Source organism: Pantherophis guttatus, chromosome 5 (assembly GCF_059756535.1).
Source record: "Pantherophis guttatus breed Tessera chromosome 5, ASM5975653v1, whole genome shotgun sequence".
In the NCBI taxonomy this organism is placed as follows: domain Eukaryota; kingdom Metazoa; phylum Chordata; class Lepidosauria; order Squamata; family Colubridae; genus Pantherophis; species Pantherophis guttatus.
Genome location: NC_142067.1, coordinates 28,013,456 through 28,039,277, shown reverse-complemented (window position 1 = coordinate 28,039,277; position 25,822 = coordinate 28,013,456). Strand labels below are relative to the sequence as shown.

Here is a 25,822-nt window from a genome sequence, read left to right as displayed (position 1 = left end):
CATACTGATGAACACTCACCCCAAAACCACGGATGATCTCACCTAGCGGTTTTACATAAATGTTGAACAGAAGGGGTGAGAGGACTGACCCTTGCGGCACCCCACAAATAAGGTGCCTCGAGGTCGACCTCTGCCCCCCTGCCAACACAAACTGCGAACGGTCAGAGAGGAAGGAGGAGAACCACCGAAGCACGGTGCCCCCTATTCCTAACCCCTCCAGCCGGTGCAGTAAGATACTATGGTCGATGGTATCAAAAGCCACTGAGAGATCTAATAGGACCAGGATAGAGGAGCAACCTCTGTCCCGAGCCCTCCAGAGATCATCCACCAATGCGACCAATGCCGTTTCTGTGCTGTATCGTGACCTGAAGCCCGACTGGAACGGATCCAGATAGACAACTTCATCCAGGTATCGGGGTAGTTGTCGCGCCACCACACTCTCAACAACCTTCGCAACAAAGCGAAGATTGGAGACTGGACGATAATTTGATAATATAGCCGGGTCCAGGGAAGGCTCCTTGAGGAGGGGCTTCACAACCGCCTCTTTCAAGGCGGCGGGAAAGACACCCTCACTCAGAGAAGCATTTATAATCCCCTGGAGCCAGCCTCGTGTAACCTCCTGGGAGGCCAGTACCAACCAGGAGGGACACGGGTCCAATAAACATGTGGCAGCGTTAAGCTTGCCCAGAATCCTGTCCACGTCCTCAGGAGCCACAGAGTCAAACTCTTCCCAGATAACGCTCTCAAGACCTGCCCCCGTCTCCTCCCCTGGATCTACCCAATCGGAGTCCAGACCTTCCCGAATCTGAGCGACTTTATCATGCAGGAATTGTACAAAATCCTCAGCTCGACCCTTTAAGGGATCTTCCCGTACCCCCACCTGAAGTAGGGAGCGGGTCACCCTAAACAGCGCAGCTAGGCGGTTCTCTGCAGATGCAATAAGAGCGGAGAAGTAGCTAGACTTCGCCGCTCTTATCGCCACTAGGTAGGTCTTAATATAAGATCTCACCTGTGTTCGGTCAGATTCAGATCGGCTTGTCCTCCAATCACTCTCCAGGCGTCTTTTCCGACGCTTCATCTCTCTCAGCTCCTCGGAAAACCAAGGAGCTAGACGAGATCGGCATCGGGTCAGAGGCCGCAAAGGCACAACGCGGTCCAAGGCCCCAGTAGCCGCCCTGTCCCAGGCGACCACCAGGTCCTCAGTCGAGTCGTGAGCCAGAGTCTCAGGAAATGGCCCAAGCTCCATCAGGAACCTTTCGGGGTCCATCAGGCGCCTGGGACAGAACCATTTGGTTGGTTCCGTCTCCCTGCGGTGGGTGGAAGTGACTTGAAAGTCCATGTGAAGGAGAGAATGATCAGACCATGACAAGGGTTTGATGTCTATATCCCCTATTCTTAGATCATTCAGCCACTGATCAGAGACAAAAATCAAGTCCAGAGTGTGATTCCCCAAGTGGGTGGGGCCTTGAACTACCTGGGTCAGGCCCATGGCCGTCATGGAAGCCATGAACTCCCGAGCCATCTCCGACATCTCACCAGCAGATGGCAGGTTAAAATCTCCCATAACAATAAGTCTGGGGGTTTCCACCACCACCCCGGCTATAATGTCGAGCAGCTCAGGCAGGACCGCTGTTACGTGGCAGGGAGCCAGGTACGCAATCAGTAGGCCCATCTGAATCCCCTGACCCCACTTCACAAGGAGGGACTCACATCCGGCTATCTGAGGAACAGTGGCCTCCCTCGGGCAAAGACTTTCTCTAATGATTGCTGCCACTCCCCCACCCCTTCCCTGAGCCCTTGGCTGATGGAATGCATGGAAACCTGGCGGGCACATTTCCACAAGGGGAACTCCTCCCTCCTGGCCTAACCAGGTCTCCGTAATCCCTGCCAGGTCAGCACCCCCCTCTGAAATAAGATCATGAATGAGGGGGGCTTTATTTACCACTGACCTGGCATTACATAACATCAGCCGTAGACCCAGGGTCTGAGACTCTGAACAACCTGGGAAACGAGCAGTGCTTTGGGGGTCGGAGTGGGCAATCGCTCGTAAACATTGAGTGCACACTCCCGAAACATAATATGGCCCCCTGCAGCCGTCATATCTGCCCCTCCCACTTACTATACTAATGCCCATCGCTTCATCCCCCTGCATCCTTGTCAGATTTCTGTCCCCATCCTCCCCACCATGATTATCAGACCCATTACACCTTTCAGTGGATTTATGGATCCCCCCAGATCCATTCCCACAATCCCTCCCAGAACCCCTTAAAATAGAATTTAAAGATTTATCTAAAAACCCCCAAAGCCGTCGGTTTTTTGCAAACCACCTCTCAGGGTTCCAAAACCCGTCCTCAAGGGCGGCCCTTGATAACTGAGAGGGCCAGACATGTGAGAGGGGGGAATCTCGCAGTGCAAGGAGCTCCGCAGTTGAATACATCAAAGATAGGAGCGAGTTGAAGGAGATGAAGGATCATTTTCTTCTAAGAGTGTTAGAGATGGTTAAGACAGGTAATTTAAAATAAGGGAGGAAATAGATGTAAAAGGGAGACCAGTATGTTACAAATGTCAATACATCCGAACATCATCAATATTTGAAGGACCGTTCGAATGAAAGATATGTACTGGAATGGAAAAGATGGATTGACTATATACAAAACAAATATGGGACTAAAAAGTTGCAAATAGCTTATGAATGAAATACTTAAATGATTTTTCTTCTTACTTTGATATTTTAGTACCTATGGCGGAGTTAAAGAGTAAGGGAAAGTTAAGAGTTTATAGTTAGTTTGCTTATGTTAGATTATGTTTGTTAATGCAATACCCTGTATTTTGCTCTGGGAAGTCGGGGGGGGAGGGAGAGGGGAAGGGGTGGGGGAAGGAGGGGAATTTGTTTGTAAAACATTTTAAAACTTTTCAATAAAAAAAAAAAGCAATGCTATCCTGGTTGTAAGGATTGCATTAATGCCAGGTTTGAGAAGCTGTCTAATGGATTCCCTCTGTAGCAGGCATATAATTTACCTGCCTTTTAATCTTGATTTAGCAGTGAGTTTGTAAACCTCCTTGAATATGATAACCGCAAAAGGCAATTTTGAATTATCTCTTCATCTTCTAAAATGGGAGGCATGTCCCACCCACCCAGGGGTAAAATGCTACTGGTTCGGACCAGTTTTCCAGAACCGGTAGTAATAAATGCTACCTGTTCGGGTGAATTGGTAGTAAAAAAAAATGCTATCAGTTCGGATGAACAGGTATTTCCGATGATCAGCTGTGCCGCGCAATTTATACTTGCTAGAAAGCAGGAAATCCTGCTTTCAAGCTAATCTAAATCGTGCGGCACAGCTTTTTCCCCCCTCACTGTTCTACTTACCTTTGCAGATTCAGAAAAGGGCTTCTTAATCCTCCTTTTTCAGCGCTGTGTGGTAGCGCCTGCTATGCACATACATCTGAAGTGCGCATTTGGCACGCAACGCACATGTGCGCCTGAAGCAAACCAGTAGCGAAGCGAATTGGTAGCAGACTTCAGAGCATTTCACCCCTGCACCCAGCCCCATTTTAATCCTCATATAAATTTAGGATATGCTGAATGAGAGAACAGCCAGGTTTTGTGGTTATCTGATTCTGGCTGTTTCCAATTCTTATCCAAGAATCTGGTCATTGTATCACAGTGACTTCATTTCTTACTAGCTAAAGGAAAGTACAGTTTCAACTCTTTCTATTTCTTGAAGTGAAGGAATAGAGACTATCCTATTGTGGGCTACAAAGCTCAATCAGAGCTATATTGTTGTTAGTCTTGTTATTGCATGTATGCTGTTATTGTTGTTGTTGTCATTACATTAGACTATCACATTAATAATCCATATCAAATGTAGAATTCCAAGAGAGCTAAAATATACATGGGGTTGTCTCATATACAGTGCCATAAAGTAGGTTGGGTTAAAAGTTAACAAATAGCCCTACCTCACCCAATAAGCAGATATTCGAAAAGGAATTTGAACTTGGGTCTCCCCAGTTCCCATTCATCTGTTCATCACTGCCTCACCAAAGAGGTAAGGGGGATGTGTTTAACTAAATCAATGTTTAAATGCTGCATATGTAATTTTACAGAAAAGCTGAAAACATTTTATCTCTGTTCTGTCAGTGCCTTTATTAGCAGCATCTCTTCATTTAGCTCCCCACAAGTTTCCTAGCAACATCTTTACATTCACATTAACACCTATTAAATCTATAACGGATACCTTTAAAATAATCACCCAGTGTGAAAATGCTGTAAACTCTTGATGCCTGAATTGGATCTGTTTGGGCACTGCTTGCATCCGAAAACAAAATGCTTCTTATGCACCAAAGAATATGGCTATCATCCTATCCTGTGTCTTTCCATTGTTGTTCTCTTGGCAGGAAAATTATGCAATATTGTTCTTCATTTCTTTTTTTAATTTTGTGAAAGTAATTATTGCTGCTCTATGGTTGAAATCAACTCTGCATTTAGCAAGAGAGCAAAACATGTTGCTATAAATGACAAATTGGTTGCCATCCTCAAAGCTATAACATCAGCTAATTCTCAGAATGCAACCCCCATATGGAGACAGCTTTAAATCACTCATAGCCACAATGCAGTGAGTATTAGCACAGCATAAAGGGTCGAGCAGACGTCTCCGACACTGCACATCAAGGGGACATATGCGTCTGTTGTTCAGGGACAGTTGCATAGGCATTCCATTTATATTTCTGCAAATGTAATGTTTTGGCTAGGGGCCATTCAAACAGCAAAGCACAGAACAGAAAGTCGGATCAACCAATCAGCACACAGGATGCGCACCACTGCACAACACGTAGCTGGGATTTGGGAGGTGTGCACATCTGCAGCCATCTGCAATCTATGCTTACCCATCCAATCCCATCACAGCATAGGTATGCATCAACAGCTATAGGCAGCTGTGGGCAACTCTAAATTGGCTTTAACATGATAATAATGCGTCCCAGGATGCTATGAAGATCAAACTTTTTTTTTTCCATACAGGGTCATCCTTACTATTTTGCAGACTGAAGCAGTTGCTTCAGCAGCAGTTCCTACCTAAATTGTGCTGTTTTTTATTGTGAATTGAGATTCTTTAATCTCTGTGAAAAGGGACGTGGCTCAGTGGCTAAGACGCTGAGCTTGTCGATCGAAAGGTCGGCAGTTCAGCAGTTCGAATCCCTAGTGCTGTGCAATGGAGTGAGCTCCCATTAGTTGTCCCAGCTTCTACCAACCTAGCAGTTCAAAAGCACGTAAAAAATGTAAGTAGAAAAATAGGGACCATCTTTGGTGGGAAGGAACAGCGTTCCATGCACCTTTGGCATTTAGTCATGCCGGCCACATGACCATGGAGATGTCTTCGGACAGTGCTGGCTCTTTGGCTTTGAAACGGAGATGGCCAGACACCTTTACCTAATCTCTGTGAAAGAGATAGGATTTTTCTGCACAGGGAATAAGCAATATTGAATTAGTAATATTGAATTAGTAATAATTCAAGGGGAAAATAAATGGTTGATAAGATGGCATTTACCTTTTTATTAACTTTTTTCCCCTTTCTTATATTTTATACACCCTCCAAACTGTGAATAGCAAGTCTGCCTCTGATATTTCCTTTCTAAAAACAAAACCGAGTGGCTTGTTCATCTAACCACAGCTTGATGATCTAATCAGCCTAAAGCAGGGGTGAAATCCAGCAGGTTCTGAAAGGTTCTGGAGAACCAGTAGCGGAAATTTTGAGCGGTTCAGAGAACTGGCAAATACCACCTCTGGCTGGCCCCAGAGTGGGGTAGGAATGGAAATTTTGCAATATCCTTCCCCCAGGAGTGGGGGAAGGGCCTAAAGGTAGTCAGAGAATAATTTGGTCATGAAAACAGAACTACATTCTTGTTTAACCAGATCCACCTGAATAGAATGTCAAATCTGGAATATGCTTTGCTGCATGTGTGGGGTTAGTGACTAACTGGCATGAATCTGAACCACTTCTGAATGGACAGTCTCATGTGACAACTAACAGTCCACAAGATGGACAATCCATTGCCAGCTTTTAGACTGTTCCAATTGACTCATAAGGGATATTCTAAGAAGCAGCTTGGAAAATACATTAACATAACCCCTACACTATTCTGGGCACCTAACCTGGTTTACATTTAAAAACTGTTTCATGCAAATATTCACAATTAATGAATGAATTTCAGGAAGGAAGACCATCTAGTATTTGTGGTACTCATAGAACCCACATTTGAATTCTTTCTGCTTAGGAATTCTATGATTGAAGAATATAACTGCCATTTGTTGGTCTTTTTCTAAATAAAGAAAAACTCAATCATATGTTCATCATTTAAAACTATTTTTCTATTGGTAAAAAAGAAGAAAACTATGGAGAATATAAACTGTCGGACAATTATGCATAATATAGGAGAACAAATATAAGAACAAAATGTAATAAGTACTATATTCAGTTATAAACAACAGTACATGATCAGATACATGTATCTGTGTAGTAAGCGGGAGAGAAAAACACAGTTTTCCATACTTGCAGACTAAAACAACTACTCAATCCCTCATATAAACACAATGCTATTTTGATACCTGGGGGAGAGATAGCTGTCAATAAAACAAAACAAAAACGAGCTGAAGATACTTCTTGGATGAGAAGCGAAACGTCTTCAAAGAAAAACCAGAAAGTCCATTTGCCTCTTGAAAAAGCATCTCTGGGACAACCATGACCTGGATGACTGAGAATCTCCATAGACAAAACAAAAATACAACTTTTTAAATTTGGGAATATTTTCTTATACTTAAGAACTTCCTACTCCACCAAAATATAGATCTTAAAAGCACCTATAATGCCCAAATCTGTTATCATCTCATTAGAAGTCCCAAAGTAAATGTCATTTTAAAATAATTATAGGTAGTCCTTGACTTGCAACAATTGAGGCCTCTCCTCAAGAAGCCTTCCCTGGACTCAGCAGTATTAGCCAACTACCGTCCTGTCTCCAAACTTCGCTTCGTGGCGAAGGTTGTTGAGAGTGTGGTCGCACAACAGTTTCTACAATACCTGGAGGAAACGTCTTATCTAGATCCATTCAGGCCTGGGCACAGCACGGAAATGGCATTGGTCGCATTGGTAGATGATCTCTGGAGGGCACGGGACAGGGGTTGCTCCTCTGTTCTAGCCCTGTTAGATCTCTCAGCGGCTTTTGATACCATCGACCATGGTATCATGCTGCACCAGTTGGAGGAGTTGGGGATGGGGGGCACCGTATTACGGTGGTTCTCCTCCTTTCTCTCAGACCGGTTGCAGTTCGTGTTGGCAGGAGGGCAGAGGTCGACTTCGAGGCCTCTCATTTGTGGAGTGCCTCAGGGGTCGGTCCTCTCGCCCCTTCTGTTCAACATTTATGTGAAGCCACTGGGTGAGATCATCCGTGGCTTTGGGGTAAAGTACCATCAGTACGCTGACGACACCCAGCTGTACATCTCCACCCCAAGCCACCCCAATGATGCACTTGAAGTGATGTCCCAGTGCCTGGAGGCTGTGCGGATCTGGATGGGGAGGAATAGGCTCAAGCTCAACCCTTCCATGACTGAGGGGCTGTGGTTCCCGGCATCCTGATATAGTCAGTTGACTCCATCACTGACTATCGGAGGCGAGTCTTTGGTCCCCGTGTAGAGGACGCGCAATCTGGGTGTCCTCCTGGATACGCAGCTGTCTTTAGAGGAACATCTGACGGCGGTAGCCGGGGGACCTTTTGTCAGGTTCGTCTGATCCTCCAGTTGCGGCACTTTCTTGATCGGGATTCCCTGTGCACAGTCACTCATGCCCTCGTCACCTCGCGCCTGGACTACTGCAATGCTCTCTACATGGGGCTCCCCTTGAGGAGCACCCGGAAGCTCCAATTGGTCCAGAATGCGGCCGCGCGGGTAATTACGGGAGCTGCCTGGCGCTCCCACATAACACCGCTCCTGCATGAGCTGCACTGGCTCCCAGTGGTCTTCCAGATGCGCTTCAAGGTGTTGGTCACCACCTTTAAAGCGCTCCATGGCATAGGACCTAGTTATCTTCGAGACCGCCTGCTGCTACTGATGACCTCCCACTGACCTGTGCGCTCCCACAGAGAGGGCCTCCTCGGGATGCCATCAGCCAAACAATGTAGGCTGGTGACCCTCAGGGGGAGGGCTTTCTCTGTGGGGGCACCTACCCTCTGGAATCAGCTGCCCCCAGAGATAAAGAGAATTCAAGACCTTGGTGCCTTCCGCCGTGCCCTTAAAACTTTCTTTTTCCAGCAAGCTGGGCTGGCTTAACATAACATTTTTTAAAAACATTTTTAACTGGTTTGTCATTTTAAATTGGGGCCAAATTAATATATATCCTTTTAATTGTTTTTAATGTTTGTATTGTATGTTTTTAGCTGGCTGTACACTGCCCTGAGTCCCTCGGGAGAAGGTGCGGTATATAAATTCGAAATAAAATAAAATAAATAAAAAATAAATTTGCTTAGCGATTGTTCAAAAATATGACAGACCTCCTGTGGGTATTTACAATGCAGATCTGAAGTTTGACCGCTGCCCTCCAAACAGTCACATGACCGCATGTTGGGTGCTCAGCAACCTGCTCCCATTTACAGCCATTTGTAACATCCCACTATCACATGATAGGCATTTACCTCTGATTTTCAGCAAAATCAGCCCATAGCAAACCATTTGTTCACATAACAACCATAGTGTTTGCTTAATGACTATGGCAACTATTTTATGACTGTTGTCATAACAGTCACCAAAAAGAGAGTCACAAATTTGGGTCAATCATGTGGTTGACTCAATTTATAACCATTACAATTTAGGGTAATGGTAAGAGTCTATTATGGTAATAAATAGAGAGCTGCCTGTAAAATTTTAGAAATTGAACATTTCAATCATCAGAAAATTAAATAAAATGGAAATAAACAGTCACCACATTTAGAGGAAGACTGGAGAGAATCTGCCTAATAAGGGAGAGACTACAAAAATAATATTTTATATGTGCATTAATTTATAACCTACCTTCCATTTTGATTATCATTCATGCTCCACCATTCAGTCATATCCGACTCTTGGTGATTTTATAGGCAAGTGCTCTCCATGCTACCCTGTCTAACACAGCTTCATCCAGTTTTTGGATGTTGATCTTTGTATCAGGTTTGGTGGGTTCAAGCTAGTGAGCTCTTTGCTTACTCCTTCTTCTTGATTCACTAACCATTTCTAGCATCATGATTTCTGCAATGAATTTGCATGCATGACATGTCAAAGCAAGTCAGACATAGTCTTGTATTTTGGTTTCTAGTGAAATTTTTGGTTTTATACAATTCAGCATCTCTCCGTTGATTGTTCTGGTTGTCCATAGTATAATAATTTACAATAATTTACAACAGTACCATAGTTCAAAGGTGTCAATTCTTCTTTGATCAGCTGTTCTTAAGAGTCCAACTCTCAAACCCAGACCTCATTATAGGGAACATTATTGCTCCAACTAATCTGCGTTTTGTATTTATATCAATATCTTTGCTTTTCCAGATCTTAGTCATGTTAATCATTACAGTTCGGTTTAAGGTTGTTTCACTTATTTACTTAGCTACATTTTTATTTCACTATATAAATGGTGACTCTTAACCCATGTCCTGTTGATTTGATGCCCATCATGCAGCTGTATATTACTTTCCTGTCCTGTGTCACCAGCATCTTAAGAATGAACCATAAGAATAAGCCTCATTACAATAGGTTAAAGAACCATCTAGAATAGCATCCTATTTCTCAAATTGTTTGAAAGTAATGTCTACCAAACTGTTTCTTCATAGCAACTGGTATTCAATAATTTACTACCTATTAATATAAATGTTCCTTGATAATTTATGAATTTGTCAAATTATTTATCCAGATCATCAAAATTGAAGACCATCCCTGGATCTCATTCCATAAATTCAAGGTATGTGAATAAATGCTTCTATTATCTACTTTGCATTTCCTAATTATCAATTTCATAAGAAACACCTGGTCTAGAATTACAAGAGAACACCTTCTCTTTGTTCCCTGATCACAAAACTGGGATTACCCAGTAATGCTGAACCTTCAGATGAGCAGTTATTATCACATCTGGCCAGCTTCAGGTGAGGCAAGGCTTCTCAAATCCATATTCTTATGAATGGGTGATAGGGAGGACCATGTTCCAGATAAACTCCAAAGAAGCTGTTTCCGGGCTATCCACGGACTTGATTTTGTAGACTCCATAACTCAGGAATGGGTTTTAATTCCATCACATTGTAGATATGCAAAAGTGAATTCTGGTCTGCTACATATAAAGTACTTTAATGTTGCTAACAAACATTTGGACAGCTCATCCAGCTGCTTTCCTCATCCCAATATGTATAAGTTGATATGAAAAGAAAGATATGTTTGTCAATCATTTTCATGGGTTTAATTCCAGTAATCTTGCAATACTTGGAATTTCATAAAGTGAATGCTTTCTGTGCATCCCCCCCAAGATTGCAATGTGTTACCTCTGAAAATGTTCCCAGCTTTGAAACCTGGCCACAGTGCCTCATATTCTAATACTAATTAGTATTAGTGAATCTTTGCTAATAAAAAACAGACTGTATAGTCACATGAGAGTATGTTTTATCTGACTATGATAAAGTGAAGCTCCAGGAATCTAGGACTTTTAAAATCGTTAGTATCTGACACACTGCGATTTTGACTGGAAAAAATTAAAACAGGCCCTACAGCCCAGGAGTGGGTTCTATGTACCTTTACTACCAGTTCACAATGGGGCCGCATGCGCAGAAGCGTTCTGATGATGTTGGGGTCAGTGGTCAGAGCCTCCTGCCAGCTTTACTACCAGTTCTATATAACTGGTGCGAACCGGGGGCAACCCACCACTGTTACAGCCCATTTACCTGACTGCCTCAGCTATAGCTGTGAGCTTCATTCTGCTAGGACAAAAGCTAACACTGTTTCTACTCTTTCTTCAATTGGTATTTCACTTGCTTACCTGTCTGTGGGCTGGGCTAAGAGGACATTGAGCAAGAAACTTACCAGTGATTATCTGTCTATACTTTAGAAGATTTATTTGGGGGGCTTATTATATGAATTATAACAACGTTTGATGAGGCTTGGACACGTATCCACTTGTCCTTTAAGGTACAGTTCAATTAACTGGATTGTCAATAATGAAAAGATGGGAAATAGGACCTGCTATTTCATACTGTATTTCATACTGATGATGGCAGCAAACACTCCATTAATACTGAGCAGTAAATGTTTTTTTTAACATAGTAAATTTAACATAGTAAATTTATTTTTGTACATTCCCTGTCACTAAAAGGAAAAAAAAGCAATCTCTCAATAGATGGAAGAATCCAGCTTTAATTGTCAATTAAATCCATTTACCAAGATTCAATATGGAGTAGATTAGTACATCGCAGGTAGATTTCACATGATTTAAAGGATTCAAAATGACCAAACTGGAAATTTATATATATGTATGTATGTATGTATGTATGTATGTATGTATGTATGTATGTATGTATAAATGTATATGTGTGTATGTGTGTGTATCTATATATATTTATATCTATCTGAGATGGCATCAGGATAAATAAGAGAAGATAAAAGGTGAATAAAAGAAATAATCATTCCAAGTCAGATATATAAAAGTCAGATCAAATCCTATGAACTCTAAGCAACCTTTGAATGAGCTCATCTATTCACTTAAAGATACGTGCTGGCTAAAAGCAGCTGGACTGCCTTATTAGTCAAATATATCTTCTGATAAGGCTCAGCTGTCATCCAGCAGAAAAGTTAAGAATGGAGTTTGGAGAATAGAACTGAGCAATTAGTTCATGGATGTCCCCCTAATCACTTGACCTATGGCCCTGTGTCCAACTCTCTGATTCTATACATCTTTTTAACAGAATCAAATGTGAACATCTGGACAGATACAGGGGATGCAAAAAGTTATTTATTGTTTAAAAGTATAGTCATAATTTCTGCATTTACACATTACAGCTTTTAAAGAACAGTTGTAAAACATGAAGTGATGGGTTAGTTAAGGTATAATGGTTAAATCATGAAGTAGTGAAAATGTATAGCCAAAATAATTGTATTAAGTAGCATGTAATGGTTTGATAATTAGTAAAGTGTAATGTAAGTGAAATGTATTTTTAATGTAACCATATATGGAAGCCGGAAAAGGCTCATGGAACTCTTTGTCTTGAAAGCATATTTAAGTAATAGAAAAATGACCAATCTTCATTCAGGTTGCAACTTTCAAACAAAGCCCTGAATCTTTGCGCAAAAATAAACAGATCTGTCTGACCCAGGAATGTCCTTCAGTTCTTTATTTCTACAACATATCTATCTATCTATCTATCTATCTATCTATCTATCTATCTATCTATCTATCTATCTATCTATCTATCTTTCTTTCTTTCTTTCTTTCTTTCTTTCTTTCTTTCTTTCTTTCTTTCTATCTATCTATAACATTTATATTTTGCTGATAAAGAAATATATTCTATTCTATAATATATATTGTGAAATAGAAATTTATCATAGGCCACCCAAAAGTTCATGGATACAATTTTAAATTCAAATCTGTTTCCAGACAAACATTTTAGCAGGATTCATTGTAGCAGTTCTATAGAATATATATAAATCATGTTATTTATAACTGATGTCATTATTTTAGTTATCAATTAAATTATTGCTAACTTTTATATTGTGCTATTAAAAATATCAGAATTGTAAATGGTAAAAGTTTTAAAATTAAAATTTAAATTTTTAAAATATTAAAATGCAAGAATTATTGTTTATAAATTAGCTCAAATTTTTATTTTGAAACACTGAAAATTTTAATTTTGAACACTGACCATGTATAAGATCATTTGAAAGAAAAAGACTTGGTATGGGCAAACTTGAAATAATACTATTGATTAATTTATCAACAAATACCTGGTGAGTGTATTATTAACATAATAAATTAATTTTATCAGATCGCCAAATGTACTGAACAAACCTTAAGATATTATTGAAGAAAAAAATACATAATAGTAATAATAAAGTAAATATTGAGAAATGGTTTCCTCAGAAACTACATCGGTGTGTTCAAATGGACAACCTGTGACAACTGTTCAAGTTATACGTGGAATCAGGAGAACATTTTTCCATACAGACATTTTTGCTTCTTTGGGCAAACATTTATTTCTTGCAACAACCCATAGACTTCTCAGCATTTTCACATTTTAAAATGTCTTGCTCTAATGTAGTTGCTCTAATTTTTCACCCTGTATGGTATCATGTAATTATTCACTTCATTTTCCTTGTGAAACACAACTATTATAGTTCTTGATATACTAATTATCAGATCTGTACTCCTTTTTGCATCATACAGTTGCTACACATCATTTGGGTTCTCAGCCAGCAAAGTAGCATTATTTGAATATATAAATATATGTATAACCAACACAGTTCTAATGTCATCACAGGCATTCCTTATGCACGTATACATAAATGCTTTATATATCCTTGTTTTACTGGTCCCATGTTTAACTATTCACCAAGCATTCACCAAGCACCAAGCATCCATTTAGTTTTATTTATAGTTTGCTTCCCTCATATATTGTTCTTTATCACATTCAACAACCAACATCCAATGCCATATTTGCACAACGGTCCCATAATTCAAATCTATTTACTTTATTAAATGCTGTCCTATATATTCCTATTTCAGTCCCATATTTAACTACTTGTGCCATTTTTTATTTCTCCTTTACTGTTCTTAGCCAGTAAATCATTTTAACTAAAGGTTGCTCCATTAAAGATGTCCTTTCCTTGGATATTTTGGGATATTTTATTTTGCTGTATTGTACATTTTCTGTTCTCCCTGAAGTCCTGCTATAATGCCTTATCTTGGTGGCAGTGTTCCTGGAAGAGATGAGAAAACAATGCTGGAAGTGTACACCAAGAAAGAGTATGTATTCCCAGAAGGGTCACCCAAGGTGTAGAGGTCATCCCATCTACCAACTAAAGCACTAAAGCACCATACAACAGCAATGCAGGAAGATTCAGAAATAGATTAATGCTTTAGGGAGAACAGCAAAAACATATTTTAAGATTCTGAGGAAGAACTCCTATTTTATCAAGTAAATGGTTTTGAAGCCCTGAACCTCATTAAAGAGGAACTAGAATGAGATCAAAGAAACTGCTAAGGGTGAATGTGAAAAAAAACTCCAAAGGCCAAGGAGCAGAAGAAAGCAAACTGAGTGTCAGAAGAAATTGTGGAAATGGCCCAGAAGAAAAGAAAAGCCACATCCAAGAATAACAAAGATCTCAGAAAGGAACAGAGAATTTCAAGAAATTGTTAGAAGAGGCAGCGAGTCATATTATGACCACATCTTTAAAAAAAGAACAAAGATAGAAACAGTATACCGAAAAGCCATAGAATAGAGATGCCAATATCTAAAATACCTTTGAAAAATTTCCCTATTTACTTCTAATATCAGTTGATGAAGCTAGACCACCATTCTGGTCACTGCTAAGTTAGAAGGCTATAGGAATTAATGAAATATCCCCAGAACAGAGGTGGTATTCAGCAGGTTCTGACCAGTTCTGGAGAACCGGTAGTGGAAATTTTGAGTAGTTCGGAGAAGTGGTAAATACCACCTCTGCCTGGCCCTGCCCCCATCTATTCTCTGCTTCCCGAGTCCCAGCTGATCAGGAGGAAATGGGGATTTTGCAGTAACCTTCCCCTGGAGTAGGGGGGGAATGGAGATTTTACAGTATCCTTCCCCTGCAACGCCCACCAAGCCACGCCCACCAAGTCATGCCATGCCCAGCAAGCCACGCCCACAGAACCGATAGTAAAAATTTTTGAATTCCATCACTGCCCCAGAAACATGCAAGTAACAAAGGAAGAATCAATAACGTGTTAGTAAAGTAAACTATGCAGCAAATGTAGAGAATGATACAGTGACCAATAGATTGGAAGTCTATTTACCAATACCAAAGAAAGGAGTATGAAAACTATTGCATACCAGGAGTATCCATAATTTTACTCCTGTTTCACCGAAAGTAAGACCCTGTCGTATATTTTTTTGAACCCTGAAATAAGCGCTTGGCCTTATTGCCATGTGCTCAAAAACCCAATTGGGCTTATTATCAGGGGATGTCTTATTTGGGGGGAAATAGGGTACATGCCATCAAAGAAACTGTTGGCTTCATCCAAAACAGATCATAGTCCTACATGGAAACTGAGATGCCAGATATTCAAGCTGGTTTTACAGAAGACTTAGCAACAAAAGACATTACATGAAGAGCAAGTTCCCTTGAGCACAAATCTGGAATTGGTGGTATGTTAGAGAAGAGGATAACCTGTATCAAGATGGAAGGACTTGCCAAAAGCCACAAATAAACAGCAGTTAAAGTTAATATTAAATTATTGCATAAATTATGTCCTGCATTAATAGGGAAAACCAAGCCTGAAAGCTAAGTTGAAGTAAAAGAAAATACTCAAAAGAAAACTTAGTAACCACTTATATACTATTGCCAAGAAAACTGTCTGGATATGTCCACATAGACACTAGAGGTTGAGGTGAACTCAAGGAAGCTTTTATCTTTTTTTATTGCCTATTAAAAGACTTACCATACATTTCTGACCACCATAAAATTTGGTAGGCATTGCTAAATTTTCTGGTAATAAATTCCATAATTTCAACCTTGTACTGCGGGAACAAGATATTGGCATGTCTTAGATATTCTGACTATGCCACAGTATCTTTTTCACATCCAACAAAGCCAGTTTTAGGTAAATGGAATTATTGAACTGAGTTCAAAAAAGCAATTTTGCTGCTTCCAAAGAGGCTGTCATCCATGACAATATTTACTCAATTAAGAAAACCCTAAACAGATATGGAGAGCCAAAAGAAGAATTTACCTTTTATCTTCAAGCTAGCCAATAATGGGTTTAAGTTAATAATTCAGAGACTCATTAAGATTTTTCTCTCTTTTTCAAAAAGATAGATTAAGCTGAATGAACACAATTAACAAGCTGATATGGTACAACTGGGCTTGACATTTATCTACACTTGGACCACATGACATCAGAATCTGGCCTAGAAAGTGCTATGGGAGTGTTTGAAGTACAGTATGAATAAGCAGTATTAAGAAACTTTCAAGAGACAACTTATTACTTACCCCTTTACTTTCCATCTCATTAGCATTTTTCCATTTTGGTATTCCCACTTGCTGGTTCTTCCTTGTAAATCTAGTTTACTATTGCTTCTTTTTTTTCACCAGTCCCATCCAATATGATGGCCACCTGAATATAACAACAATAATAATTTTATTAATTTATTGACAAGTTATATACCTTGTGACCAGGTGAAGTGAGGGATGCTGTGGATGTTCTTTCATGATGCCTGGAGGCTGTGGGAGTCTGGATGGGAAACTTTAACTAAACCCTGATAAGACCAAGTGCCCTGGGTGAGTCTCTCTGTACGCAGGAGTTTATCATCCTTGGTCTTGGATTGGGTTGAACTACCCCAGATAGAACCTGGTGCATAATCTGGCAGTTCTCCTGGATTTACAGCTCCTGCTCGAAGAACAGATGGTGGCCATGACGAGGGGGGGGGGTGTTTGCTCAACAATGTTGTGTGCCAGTTATCCTAACCCCAACCCAAGTTATGTCCTTTCCTGGATAGGAAGGCTCTCTACTTGGTATTCATGCTCTGGTCATCTCCCGTTTCAACTATTGCAACACAGTCTACCTGAGGCTACCGTTGAAAAGTATCTGAAAGCTTCAGCTGGTGCAGAAGGCATCCACATTGGCAATTTTGGGTGCCCAGAGGGTGCATGTAATACCTTAGCTCCGATTATCTACGTTGGATGTCAGTTTGTTTCCTGGTCCAATTCAAGGTGTTGGTTATGACCTTTAAAGCTCACATGGCAGGGGCAAGGCTACCTAAGGAACTCTCTTCATCCCATTACATCAGCCCAGCCCAGCCCAGTCCATCCAGTCAAGCAGGAAATACTTGTTGCAGACTTCATCAATCAAATAATTCTGACTGCTATTGTTCCTACCCTCTGGAATTTCCTACATGCTCCTGGCCTTTCAGAAAGGACTGAAAACATGATTATGCAGCTTGGCAGAGGAAAGAGGAACATGCACCTTGAGAGTCCTCCCTTTGCCTTTTAATTCATTTTAACAGTGTTTTAATTATCCTTGCCTCTTTTAAATATTTAATGTTTGTGTTGCAATATTTTCAGGATCAGACTCAATAAAGATAATAGGAGTTAGAGCTCTAAATATATTTCTTTTTAATTATGATAGGCATTCTATATTCACTGAATATTCAAGGTAGAAGCAACGAGAATGGTGAGGGTGGCTCCTTATATATACAAGGGGTGGAGCTAGGAATGGGAGTGGTAAGTTATGAATACATTAAAGTCCAAAGAATAAGTTAACCTCTGATGTTCCATATATACATTATTTACACATTGGAGAATAAGGCATTTACATCTGACAAATCCCCCTCTAAATGCCGGTTCGTTACACAACACCAATTACATTCTGATTCAGGACAATATAATACATATAATTTAGAAGTTAAATATTTGTGTTGTTTAGAAGGTAAGGGTTTTGTTAATATGTCAGCTAATTGTTCAGAAGTATCGCAATGTATTGCTTTAATGAATCCGTCTTGAGACAGTTGTCTCACATGCTTAAACTTTATATCAATATGCCTGGACCTTTGTCCAATTGCATCGGATCTGGATATTTCAATGGCCGCTTTATTGTCTTCATGCATAATAAATGGTAAGGTGGGTTTCTTCCAAACATCAGTGATCAGATCATTGAACCATACAAGGTTATTTGCAGCCTTGGACAAACAAACATATTCCGCTTCTGTAGTAGAAGTGGCTACTAGTTCTTGTTTACCAGTATACCAGTAAACTGGACAATCATTCAATAGAAAAACATAACCAGAAGTACTCTTTCTGCATGATGTATCACCAGCCCAATCTGCATCAGCATAACAAGTAATTTTTGGTTCTCTGTCATTATTGGGTTCTAACATTAAACAAAAATCTAATGTACCCTTCAGATATCTTAGAATTCTTTTGACAGCTTCCCAATGATACAAGGTTGGTTTACTAACATATCTTGACAATAGATTGAGAGGTAATGCAATATCTGGCCTAGTCCAATTAGATATATAAAGGAGTGAACCTATAACTGATCTGTAAAATGTGTTGTCTTTAAACTCAGGGGAAGATTCATCAGTGTTTCTAAGAAAATCAGTTTGCATAGGGGTGTCACAGGTTTTAGCATTATTTAAGTTACATTTGTTTAGGAGTTCGATGATTTTATCTTTCTGTGTAAGTTTGAATCCCCTTTTAGTTTTGTTAATTTGCACACCAAGGTATTTATTCACTTTACCCAGAGATTTCAGTGAGAAGTGTTCATTTAACTTATTTACAAAGATTTCCCTGCTCTCTTTATGCTTTCCAATGTATAAAATATCGTCCACGTAAATTAATACAAATTCAATATGATCATTACTCTTTTTTACAAAGAAACAGTTATCAGCAGTGGTGGCGTTGAAATCCATGGTCTTAAGTACTTTTACCAAGCAATCGTACCATCTTTTGCCGGATTGCTTTAATCCGTACAGACTCTTATTTAATAACCAAATTTCGTTCTTATTAGTGTATTGACTGTGTGGTGCTCTTACATATATTTCCTTATCTAATTTTGCATGTAAGTATGCGGTCTGTATGTCATATTGGAATACGTCCAGATTGAGTGCAGATGCTACTACAAGGGCTGTTTTGACACTCTCTGTTCTCACTGTGGGTGAATATGTATCAGTATAGTCTTCTGGATATTTTTGTGCATAGCCTTGTGCAACTAGTCTAGCCTTGTATAAGGTATTGCCTCCTTCTAAGTTCTTAATTTTATAAATCCACCTGGTACCTATAATTGATTTATCCTTAGGTGCGATCGCAGGTGTGAATACATTTAATCCTTGTAAACTTTCCATCTCTTTTTCCATAGCTAGTTCCCATTTTTCTCTTTCTTCATGTGGAAGTTTCAATACTTCTTCATATGTATTAGGTGTTATTTGTTCTCCATTCATATGCATTATGTAATCTTTGTATTTATTTGGTATTTGGTTTCTATTGTTTCTAATAGTTCTTTCAGGCTTGCTATGGTTATCATGCAAATATCTAGCTTCCTTTTTTGTTAATGTGTCTGTCTTTATTTTATGCTGACTATTAGTCCAAGTTTTGGTTTTGTTCTTACTTTTGTTAATATTTTGATTTTCTGTTGTTCCTTCCTCGCAAGATATCGTATCTTTACATTTATTAGGAAATATTTCATTAAGGTGCAATTTTGACCAATTGGCCTGTTCATGGAACACAGCTGTTCTGGATACTATAAATTTGTTATTACTATCAATAAATCTGTACCCTTTGGTTCCAGTTTCGTATCCCATGAATCTTAATCTCCTGGATACGTTTTCTCCCTTTCTCCTCAATTGTTTAGGTATGTGTACGTCTGCAGTGACTCCAAATATGTGCATGTGTGATAATTTGGGTTTTCTATTGTACATCACCTCATATGGTGTCTTATTCACAATACTGGACCAGGTTCTATTTTGAGTGTAATTCGAATAATGTAATGCCTCTGACCAAAATTGTTTGCCTAAACCAGCATCCTCTAATGTGCACCTAATCATGGTTTGTAGTGTGGAATTTTTCCTCTCTGCAACTCCATTTTGAAATGCGGAAAAAGGATTGGACGTGAAATGTAACATTCCTCTATCCTTTAACCATTGGGAGAATTCTTTAGACATGAACTCACATCCCCTATCTGTCATAATTTGCTTTATTCTGATATTATGTTGTGTTTCTATACGTTTGTAGAATTCCTTAAATTTCTGAAATGTTTCATCCTTGTGCTTTAATGTGTAAACAAAACCATATCGGCTGTAGTCATCCACTATTGTTAGGAAGTAACGTTTTCTATAGGTAATTGAGGGACTTAATGGACCAACTAAGTCCATATGTACCAAATCAAAAATATTGTTAGTTGATCTGTTAGATTTTTTTGGTCTGGGACTGGTTTTTAGTTTGGTGGACTTACATACTGAGCATTCCAAATAATTTTCACAATTTTTTATTTTGACACCTTCTGCGTGTTCAGTCATTTTTTGTACTACAGGAAAGCTTGCATGTCCTAACTTCCTGTGTAAGATGTGAGCACACTCATCATGAATTGGTTTACCTATTTTTGGTTTCTTTTCCTTGTATGTATTTTTGTGATCATGAGTTATTCTACACTCATCATTGTCACTGTTACTGACATTTTCATCATCTGCTTCAATACAATCTTCCATATTTGAATCAATGTTATGTAAACATCTTTCTTTAGTTATCAGATAGGGTAGACCTCCTTTTATCATTACAGTACCTACATTTGTTTTGTTCTTTTCTATAGTTGCTTTCCCCTTTGAGAAAACTATATTGATATCAGATTCTCTGCTTAATTTTATGGCACTTAGTATGTTGTGAGGTATTTCTGGGATTAATAATACCCCCTCTATTTTCCCTAGACCAGGCAAGGTCACATTTCCTTTGCCTAGTACTTGAACCTTTTCTTGATTAGCTACCTTTATCACAAACTTATCTTCTATAAATGAAGATAATATACTTTTGTTGTTGGTGGTGTGATTTGTTGCACCAGAATCAATAAGCCAATTGTTATTCTCATCCTGCTGTGTTCTGGTGCTGTCTTGTTTATTTAGCCCATTCAGTGACCCAGATTTCCTCTCTTTTGAATTTTCTCTACCCCCTCTACCTTCTTTGTAATTTGGTGGGCTTCTATATTTGTGTCTATCTGTGGAAGATTGTCTGTAATTATATTTGCTCCTATATTCTGGTCTATGTCTCTCTCTTGAGACTTTGGGGCAGTCTCTTCTACTATGTTCCCTGGATCCACAATTGTAGCATCTAAAGGCCTCATTATGTTTATCTTGAAAGACTACTTTCCTAAAAGGTTTGTGGTCTGTTTGGTTACTGGATCGATTTTTTCTTGAATTGTCTTCTGCTATCAATTTGTTAGATAGACTTTCTATGGATAAATATCCCAAATTAATGGTATCTAAGTGTGACATAAAGCTATCCCATGATGGATCAAGTGAATTGATAATAACACTTTTCATTGTTTGATCTGAAATCACTTCCCCCCTCAATTGTAGCTCAGCTCTTATTTTGTTTAGATTTATCAAATGCTCACTTATAGAAACCCCTGGTTTTACTCTAGAGGAAAAGAAATCCTTAGACATTCTTGTGGTTGTAGCTACGCTATCGCTGTGAAATAGATTAAACATGCATTGAATTATTTCTGATACAGTTAGGTTTGGTTTGATGCTATGATACATTGCAGGAGACACGCTAGATATTATTATGAAAAATGCTCTATGATGTAAACAATCTATTTTTAAAGTCCAAGGTCTTCTTGGAGGGCTAGTTATAAAGAATAGTAAATTTTCTTTCATGAAAATAACCTGAAGCTGTTGATACCACTCTTGTAAATTAATGCCATCAATTCTAAGTTTTGGGAAGTCACTGGGTAAGTTACCTACATTATTCTGTCCATTACTTACAACCTGGGGCAGTCCGTGATCTCTCAAGTGCAGGAAATTACAGAACGGCATTGGGATGCTTGCAATGAGTCTGCGCGGTTCTCTGGCCAGTTCAAGTCCTTCTGGGTCGTCTACGTAGTTTCGCACATGCGCGTTGCTCATTTCTTCTTTGGTGGCGTCGTGGAAGGTTCTCTCCCTTTCAGCTCTCTCGATCCGCTCCTCCTCAGATGAGTCGGTCTCTGGCTCGGTTTTTGGGGTTCTGGTGGTGGTGACGGTTCTTTTCTTCTTTTTGTGTGCGTTGGTATTCGATTTTGTCTGTGGTGTAGGGCGAAATCGGCATGGCTCTCTGGGCTCGGGCGTCGTCGCTTCCGAAGTCAGGATGGGAGCGTGCAGGTCTTGAGTCGCCGGTTTGATTTCTTGCTTCTTCGTAGATGTCTTGGTAATTTTCAGTCTTGGCCCAAAAGCAGCAAAAAGCGTTTTCATTGCTGATTTTACTTGAGATTTTGTTAAATCGTCTTCACTTTCTGATTTTGGATCATCTGAAGAGTTTGAGACTTCTTTCTCACTTTCTTCGTCTGATAGTGTTTTTCGCGCCAGAAATTTTGAACTGAGCGTTTTGATTGGCTCTGCTCCATTCTCTTTTGAAGTTCGTTGAAACCAAGATGGCTGCCATTCAAAATTTCGCGCGGGATCACATCTTTTCTTTTTAACAACTATTTTCTCAGTAGTCATCTCACTTACGATTTTTTGATCTTTGGGTTTTTCTTTAATGACGTTTTTCTCTCTCGCTGCTCCGCTGTTCTTCAGCATCTCCTGGAGGTCCGCGATGAGACTTTCATCATTCTTTTGGCTTTTTAGTATCTTTAATATCTCTGACCTGAGTTCGTTATTTTCTATTTCGATTTCTTTCTGGTCATTATTTTCACTCATTAGTTCTTCTTCTTCAGTGGTGTATTCTTCGGATTCTCTCGAAATCGCATTGGTGGATTCGTTGATCATCTCTTGATCAGTTTCTATTTCTTTGCTGTAGGCCCTGGTGTTGGGCCTATCTTTCTTGGACATTTTTAATTACTTATTGAGTCAATTAACCATCCTCTGCTACCAGCTTGTTGCAATATTTTCAGGATCAGACTCAATAAAGATAATAGGAGTTAGAGCTCTAAATATATTTCTTTTTAATTATGATAGGCATTCTATATTCACTGAATATTCAAGGTAGAAGCAACGAGAATGGTGAGGGTGGCTCCTTATATATACAAGGGGTGGAGCTAGGAATGGGAGTGGTAAGTTATGAATACATTAAAGTCCAAAGAATAAGTTAACCTCTGATGTTCCATATATACATTATTTACACATTGGAGAATAAGGCATTTACATCTGACAGTTTGTCTATCATTTTTTTTATATTTTACTGCTTTATTTTGTACTGCCCAGAGTCCCTCTGTGAGGGGAGATGGATGGTTTAAACATGTCATAAATGAATGAATGAATGAATAAAATTTATAAGCCATCCAATTCTCAACAACTCTGAACAGCCCATGGAGTAACTACAATAAAATCAATTACAAATAAAATAAAATCAATTACAAAAAAAAGAGAAAAGATGACAGACAGTGAAGAACTGGTCTCCCTCACCAAAGGCCTGGGTGAACAGCTACAACTCCTAGTTTTTTTCCCCCTATCGATTTGTTGTCTGCAGTCTGGGAACCCCAACATACCAGCACATGAATTTAATTTGCATTGAAATGTTAAATTCTCTTGAGTTTCATAGCATACATAACAACAATAAATAGGGTGTGTGTGTGTGTGTGTATGTGTGTGTGCAGAAGCGCAGAAGCTTCTGCACATGCGCAGAAGCATTTTGATGATGTCGGGGTCAATGGGTGGAGCCTCCCGTCGGTTTTACTACCGGTTCTATAGAACTGGTGCGAACCGGGTGGGGCAACCCACCCTGGATGCAGCTGGCAGGGAGGCTAAGGAAGGGCAGGAAAGGCCAGCCTCTGTCATGAGTTCCACCAACTCCACGGATTCTAATGGACAAAAGGGGAAAAGGAGAACCTGTTCACCATCCTAAGCAAGCACCCAGCCTCTTTAAACTGCTCCTTCTGCAAGGCCAAATGCAGCTTAATAGCTCGTGGCTTGGATGGGGATCTCCCTAGTTCTGCTCGAGCCTGAACTCTTGAATATAGGATAAATGCTCATCCAGAGACATGCATGGAAAGTAGAATAGTGGGATCACAGCTTTCATCCTACTTCAGCTGGTAGAAATACTTGGCTTTAAAGAGAAGGAGGGATTTTCTCCCATCCCTACTCTCCACTCCTCTCTCTCCCAAACTTTGATTTTTCTTTTTGCCTTTTCAGAATTTACATCCAAGTACCCCTGCCAATTCAGGTGAATCGACAAAAAGGAAGATCAGCCCTATGTGACCTTACTTTTATTAGCTATCAGTATAAAATAAAAACACAAGAAATACACAAATGAATACTTCAAATATACCTGTATGAAAGCTGCAATTTTTTTGAGGTAGATTATTTCTCCAAGAACATATGTAGTAGAGGGCTTCTGGATCAGCACAAGATGTTCACCTACTTTGGATTTGAACCCATTTTCCCTTAGTGCATCTGGAAAGCTCAACAAGACACATATGCATCATTCCCCACACCTCCACATCTTTATCCAGTATTTGCTTTTATAAGAAATAGAGATGTGGAACAATATAAACAGTATTAATGCTAAATTCAGTATTAAATTGGACATGATCGTCCAGGGCAAATAAAATGTGTATTTTTTTTTCCTCATGACTACTGACAATTCTTCAGTATTTTGAATATCACTGTTTTTATATATTCAGGAAGCTAAAAATTGCTATATAGATTCTTCCCCCACCCCCACCGCCCCAAAACAGTCCACAATTCCATTGGGTAGTGCTCAGTACCAAATGCTTTAGAAAAAATTCTGCAATTATATATGAGACAAATAAATTGCCATGATACAGAGTCAGATTTTACTTTCTAGTAGTTAGAAATTAGTTTTGGTTCTGAAGGGTCTCCCTATAGTATTTGGCAGGATTAAAGCTCTAGTTGTTGCAATTACTCATAATGAGATTCCAGATCAACGCTTAAATCACAGTAAACTATTTAATACATCAACTAAATTCAGCTGCAGTGAGTTCCAAAATTCAAATTTCTTTGGTCACTTAAGACTGAATCCATTTCCTCTAATTCTGTTTCCCTTTCCTCTCTTTAAACCATTTTCCTAATGAAAATATAAGCTTTCCCTTCGTTTAATCCTATATTTATATATGTTACATCTAGCATATGTCAATGCTACAAAAGTAAGTGTACTATGATATGGGCAATGGACAAACATTTTGCAAACTAGACATCTGAATCCTTTCCAAGTGACAAATTTAAATGCTACAGAACACTAACATCACTTCTGAAATAAGAAGACTTTTTATCCAATCCATCACAGCTATCCTCAGATAGGAATAATTAAATTAAATCAATGACATATTTCTTTTCTAAGATGGAACTATTTGTGGACTCTTCCAGTTTCCTTAGATATTTCTGGTTAATGAAAATGGCAAAAAAAAAAAAAATACAAAACTTTCCACAAAGTAATTACTTCTTGAACAAATATTGAGGGTACTAAGAAGCAATATCCTAACATTTACAATTTCCCTCTATCTCTTGCCAAGCTGGTGTTATTAAAGGGCCAAAAAAAGATAAGGCAATTTTGAGTACTGCACACCAATATATTCTGTGAAGTCTTTTAAAAAGCCTATTTGTTTAAGAAGAAATATATTTAAGAATCTGAGAAATAGCTCTAAGCAAAGAAGAAATGACATGGCGAATGTATATGATATTGACAAGTAATTGCCAGTGCAGAGTAACCATAACCCACAATATTGGCTTGATTGAGATGAATAAGATCAAAGAATTAGATCTGACCCCAAGCTTTGTTCTGATACGTGACACTTGGAAGCAATTCAAATGTCCCAAAGTTTGTTTATAATGCATATTAGATTTATTTATACCCATTCTGATTATTTCTGGAATGGGGACACCATATTCCAGTACTGCTATGTTGAAAATAACTCCATATAAGAAAGGAAGATCATTAGAATGCTGA

The 25,822-nt window shown here is 39.2% G+C and overlaps 2 protein-coding genes across 2 annotated transcripts in view; one reads left to right on the top strand and one right to left on the bottom strand.

The window, feature by feature from the left end:
* The window catches only part of IGSF11 (immunoglobulin superfamily member 11), a 212,474-nt gene extending 196,124 nt beyond the window's left edge, over nt 1-16,350 (bottom strand). The window contains exon 1 of the mRNA XM_060686280.2: nt 16,232-16,350. The gene's annotated coding sequence lies outside the window, so the exon portion shown is untranslated. The remainder of the gene's footprint in view (nt 1-16,231) is intronic.
* Nucleotides 1-25,822, top strand: part of TEX55 (testis expressed 55) — a 63,429-nt gene that overhangs the window by 2,720 nt on the left and 34,887 nt on the right. Inside the window, exon 2 of the mRNA XM_087894796.1 lies at nt 9,924-9,971. The gene's annotated coding sequence lies outside the window, so the exon portion shown is untranslated. The remainder of the gene's footprint in view (nt 1-9,923; nt 9,972-25,822) is intronic.